We start from the raw sequence: 5,922 nt of genomic DNA, 5'->3' as shown, positions 1-5,922 counted from the left end.
CCCGCCCCCGGCCCCGGGGCAGGGGCCGCGCTGGCGGGGCTCCGCCGCCGCCGCCGGAGCCTCCCGGCCCGGCCCGGGGGCGCTTGGGGCTGTTCTCGCCCTTGCGGGCGTCGGGAGGGCTTCCCGGAGCCTCGGGGCCGCCCCCGGCCCGGCCGCCTTTGATGCGCCCCCGGCCCGGCGGTGCCGGAGCCCCGCGGCCGCAGGTGTGCGGGCAGCCGGCGGGGCACATCAAAGCCCCGCTGCCTTTGTAATGCAGAGTCGGCTCGGAAATGAGCTGCCCCCTCCCCAAAACGGCCTCCAGAGGGGCCCCGCGCCACGGCCCCAGCCCCGTGCCCCGGGCGGGGGCTCTGCGAGGCTCGGCCGGGCCGCCAGCGACGAGTGCAGATAGGGCTGGCACCGGAGCCTAATGGCGTTACGGGCAGGGGAGGTGGACAGGAGAAAAGCTTCAAAGGCTCCCCTTGCCCTAACACCCTCTCCCTTCCCCACTGGAATCACCGCGAACGTCGAAGGCAGGGCAGTCCGGCAGCTCCTCAGCCCTGTCTCTCCCAGACACCGGCAGAAAGCGAATGCATGCATCCTGCACTGCGCAGGTACTTCTAACATGCTCCTCACACCCTGCCTCCTTCATGCCCGTAGGGAAACAGCCACCGTATCACACCATCGACGCTGCCGCTGCTGCCACCATCCCTACGAGGCTTCCCACTGTCCTGTCCTACCCTGCACCACACGGTTCCCATCTCTCTTCCACGGAAAAATGCCCCCCGTCCCAGCCTGCTCACCGGGCCTGATGTCCCCCCAGCCCAGCCCAGCCCAGCCCCTGCAGCAGCGGCTCCCCAAAGGCAGGCTGAACATGCGGGTCCCCCCAGGCTGTGGCTGCGCGGTACACGAGTACCCAGCCTTGCCGTCTGCCTCGCGAGCAGCACCCGAGACATGAATCACCAGCCTCGGCAGCTCAGACTGCTGAAGTATATTTTTTATCGAATTCCTTGCACCCGCCACGGTGGACTTGCTGTGTTTGTTTGCAGCACGCTTCGCTTCCTCCCCCATCCAGATGTGCTGTACCTGCAGCTGGTGGCCCATCTCACCTGGCAGGCAGATGTGGGGCTGCAAGTGCCAGAATTAGCCTTAGGACAAAAAAGCCTTGTGTGACCCAGCACCTCAGTGGGAGGGGAGTTTTACTGCTTGGGCACAGCAGGATCCATGTCTGAAGAAAACAGGGTGACTTTATTCACATCTTCTACATCCTCCCTTTTCCTCCTCCCACAGCCCCGAGCGTGACGGAGGGACGGCGAGGTGTATGTGTGTGTAGCCACGCATACATGTTTTGGGTCTGTTTCTATAGGGAATAGACAGAATGGAAAGTTTATCTCCGTGAGTCTGGGGAGGAAGGAAGTTGTGTATGGATGAATGGCTTTTCCATGACAAACAATGAGTCTGCACAGACATGGTGTGATGTCACCTAAAGAATTTCCAAGCCAGCCTCAGATACAGAAAACTTTTTCGCTGGCAGAGATGAGAGCGTCCCACCTTTCCATCTCGCCACAGCCAGAAAGAAGAACCAGGGAAAAAAATAAAAGCCCTCACTGTCTCACACACACATACACACACACAAGGCATGTGCCATGTAAATAGATGACATGATGGGAGAAGTGCATCTCCAAGCTTTGCTCTCACCCTGCGGATTCTGAGAAAGGAGTAAACCATGGCGAGCCGCCCGGGTGCCTCTCCCAGCCAGGAATGTGAGACGGCAGCAGCTGATGAGGCAGTTCCACAAATACAGGTGATGTCAATGTCCCTGCTCGTGTGAGCTTCTCCGAGCACATGTGCGCAGTCGCAGCACTCCACGGGGCAACCAGGACAAACCACCGGGCAGCCCTGCACTGCTGCTCCACTGACAGCACCGTGGTGTGGTGGAAACAAAAACCTTTCCAGCCGGGAAAGCCTGGGAGATGCTCACGTGAAGCTTGGTCCAGAAACACATGGCATTAATTAAATATCTCATTTTAAGTATTAATACGCACAGGCAGATGATGCTTAACAACAGTAAAGTGTTACGAATACTGCCGGTAGCAACCTGACTGCCAACGAGCACAAGCAAGGCAGTGATCTTATTCTGAAACATAAGTACTGCTGTATGGGATAAGATCACCCTAATATCCTGTCAAAGGTGGCAACTAAAGGAGTTCCTCAGCAGGAGAGGTCTCAAACTCTGAATTCTACCTAAAATCTGCTGCTGGTGAAAGCAACCGCCATTGAGCCAATATGTGAATTATGGCAGCGAGTCCTTTTCAAGGTGCTGGAAATAATTTCTTCACCGGCTGTGTTTATGACTTCAGATAAAGTGATAATAGCAGGTGAGGCATTGCTGCAGGGATTTAGCCTCAGCCAGCAACTTCCAGACCGAAAGCTGAAAAGTGCTTGGCTGGTGGTCTGAAGAGTATGGTCTGCCCCTCTTGTGCCTGTTCCTACTTGCCTCCAAAATCCTGCATGTGAGGTTTTGATTTTGTAAATAAAAAGCTTGCATTATTTTTTAAGCCCAACTGTGGGGCTGGTTCAAACAGCTTTGTGAGGTTATTTGCCCAAGCAGGGCTGGGTGGGAGACATCAGTGAAATTTTGTGAGGATGAGAGGTGGGGTGAAGCAGGGCTGCTGGTGGGCTGGGATGAACAGAGTCAGCAAAGCATTAGGTAGGATGGCCCAACCTCACTGCAGGCAGACCTCCCCTCCTGGCCATCATCCCTGTCCACCCTTCCCCATCCAAGTGACTCCCACTTTCATCCCAAACCATCCTTCCCCTGCAGCAGCCCACTCACACCAACTCAGACCACTCCTGCTACACTAGGGGAGGAAGGAGCAGGAGGAAGAACTCCAAAACCACAGGTTGCTCTTACTTCTGTGGAAAAAGGCCCCATCCCACCCCTTCCAGTGGGCATGGATCACTCAAACAGCAGAAGTGAACCTGCTGGAGCACTGCAGATCTGATGCTTGCACCCAGACCGCTAAGGATCACCTGGGCCAAGTAAGGAGCTGTCACCTGAAAACAGGATGTGAATCTCAACCCTTAGATTAAAGATCCAATGCTTCTCAGAGGGCAGAGCAGCGGCACCAAGCCTCATCTAAGTAAAGCCTTGGCATTGTGCTGCATTCAACAGTCTGCTGCCCTAGGCAACTGTCTACTGTGTTGGCTGGCTGCCTGAAATTTGTACCTGTGTTTGCCTTTGTTTGCTTTTCAGAGGTGACAACTGTACATGGAGCATGAATTTACACATCTAGTTTCCAAAGTCACAGCAAAGCAGTTGGAGAGCTATCACTGCTTTCCCAACACTGTCCCTGCCATGTTTGCTGGAGGGAAGCTGCAAGACTCCAAGAAAGGGAGGTCATGTCCATGAGATCATTTGCAAAGATTTGGCAGACCGTGAAAAGAGCTGAACCCTTGCTGGAAGACAGCCCTGATAAATGAGAAAGGGAGGGTTACTCATGCAAATTCCTTGTCCTATCCTTATTGTTTTTTAAAAATTTGGGATGTCCCCAAATGTGACACAGATCTTTATCGAGTGCTATAAGGAGTGTTGAAAGAAAACATCTCTTCCACGTAACTCCAATGTTCCTGATTTCTGCAACTTGTCTGATTTCTTCTTCTGGTCTGGGGAGAACTGGACATACATTCTTCCTGTAATGATCAGGAGCTTCCTTCGAGTTCCTGTTTACTCCTGCAGCCTGACTGGAGTTCAGTGCTTGCTTTTAATGCCTCGCAATGTCCAGGGCATCCAGAAACACTTATTTCTCTCCCTGACATGAGACACTTACTCAAGATGTGAAGGATATTCACTGAAGCAGTCTCCTCTGCTTAAGGAGCCAGTAGAGATGCACTGCCCAGTGTCATGGTTTAACCCCAGTTCCTTCTCCCTGCCCCAGCTTGTATTGCTGAGCATAACATCATACGGTCTGGGGCATCCCTTTGGCCCGTTGGGATCAGCTGTGTCCTTCCCCAAATCCTTGTGCACCCCCAGCCCACTCGCTGGCAGGGTGGGGTGAGAGGCAGAAGAGGCCTTGACTCTGTGCAAGCCCTGCTCAGCAATAACCAAAACATCCCCGAGTTATCAACACTGTTTTCAGTCCAAATCCAAAACACAGCCCCATACCAGCTACTATGACGAAAATTAGCTCTACTCCAGCCAAAACCAGCACACCCAGGAAGGAGGCTTTACATGTGCTGCTCCAAGGGGAATCCCTGCCCTCTGGTTCTGTGCCATGGACCTGCTGCTGACAGCATCAAGAGATGTATCGTAACGTCCTGCTATCCATCTGCTTCTGGCAGACAGGCTTTAACCACAGCTCTTACTAAGACTTCAGGAATCTCATTAAAGTCACATACTTGCCCATTCAGCTGAACCAGTTTTAGAGGGAGTGTAGATGAAAAAAGAAGAAAAAGGAAAAAAAAAAAAGCTGAAATCACTGGAAGCTAAATTGCAGTCTTCACGCAGAAACCTAAATCATCTTTTATCTCACCACTCCCTGACTTGTCTGGTTCTGCACTGCTCCCCTGCTGCCAGCCTGTCCTCTCTCAGCACTGTACCACCACATTGCTGTACTGGCATCAACCTTCCCAGATCTAAATGTGTTTATTTATTTGTACTGCAATTATTACTTAGCCAGCAAACTGGAGCCGCCACATAGGCCCAGACACAGCTGGGATGTTAGAGAAGGTGTAATAAAACCTTCTTGAAGTATCCCAGCACATCAGTCCTTCATGTCTGCCCTTTTGTCTTGACATTGCCTTGCCTCACTGAATTGTCACGCACTGTCTCTGCTGGAAAGGCAGATTATTCCTGCTTATATCCTGCTTGTTTCTTTTGGTACTTACAGACTCAGTTTTATCTCCTGATGTGCTCATGCACTACCTTTTTCTGCATCTCATCACCTGTCACCCCTGCTGACAGATCCAGATTTCCTTTCACCACTACCTTGCCCTTTCATTTTTCCATGACTCCCCTGGCCAATGACATCCAGCCTCACTGTCACCAGGGCATGTAGTGCAGCAAATGCCAAGATATACCTGCCAGTCTCAGCAGACTCAGTGACAGCTGTCCCTGAAGTGCCTCACCAAGGAGAGCAAGAATGGAGGAGGCTTGCAAATAAAGCAGAAGTACTAGACAACAAAAGAGGCCAGATACTAAACATTTCCGCCATTTAAAACCAGAATACGTACAAAGGATAATGATTCTATGAATAAAACCACTTCTCATTAGTGAAAGATACAGAATATATGTATAGCCTAATGAACATTGTCATTTTCAACGCAGTGTTTCATGACAGGCAATGAGCTCACTTGGAGCAAGACCATCCCACCCGCTACAAGAAAAGAAGCGAACTCCAAAGATTAATCAGGACATGATCCTCCTGCCTCTCAAGGGGACTCAGTGGTACTCGTACTCACTCTTACAGCAGATTAAATTCTAGTGTTGAGCCAACCTGGTCCACTGAGGCCAGCACAAGATGTCCCAAAGAAAAGTGCAAGAGACTTGGCAGAAGCTGCATGTGCTGAAACAAAATTGATTTAGAATTTTTGCAACCAAGAAAGAAGCAACATAGACCCATCCCTGCAGGTATATAGCTGTCTGGAAACTCTCCACATTTATGATATTCCCATGGACAGATCCAAGCCATCCGGTTCCATTTTATGTGAGAACTCTATTTGCATGTTGGCAGCCTCAGCTGAGAGCCAGAGTCCTGAACCAGGACATGTCTAGCCCAAATTTTGCACTTCTTGTTCCCACGACTACTATAATACCAGGGTTTCTGGGGCTGCAGCAGTCACCCATAATCACAAACTGAAACCTTCTTAGCGTCCTCTAGTTATATGGGAAAGTCCCATTAAGAAATTAGAGCAGTTGTACTATGCATAGTTGTAAATCTAACAAAT

The sequence above is a fragment of the Corvus kubaryi genome, unplaced genomic scaffold, assembly GCF_017639235.1.
Source record: "Corvus kubaryi isolate FWS band 111438036 unplaced genomic scaffold, C.kubaryi_AGA036_p1.0 72, whole genome shotgun sequence".
In the NCBI taxonomy this organism is placed as follows: domain Eukaryota; kingdom Metazoa; phylum Chordata; class Aves; order Passeriformes; family Corvidae; genus Corvus; species Corvus kubaryi.
Note: the sequence above shows the minus strand (reverse complement) of the source record.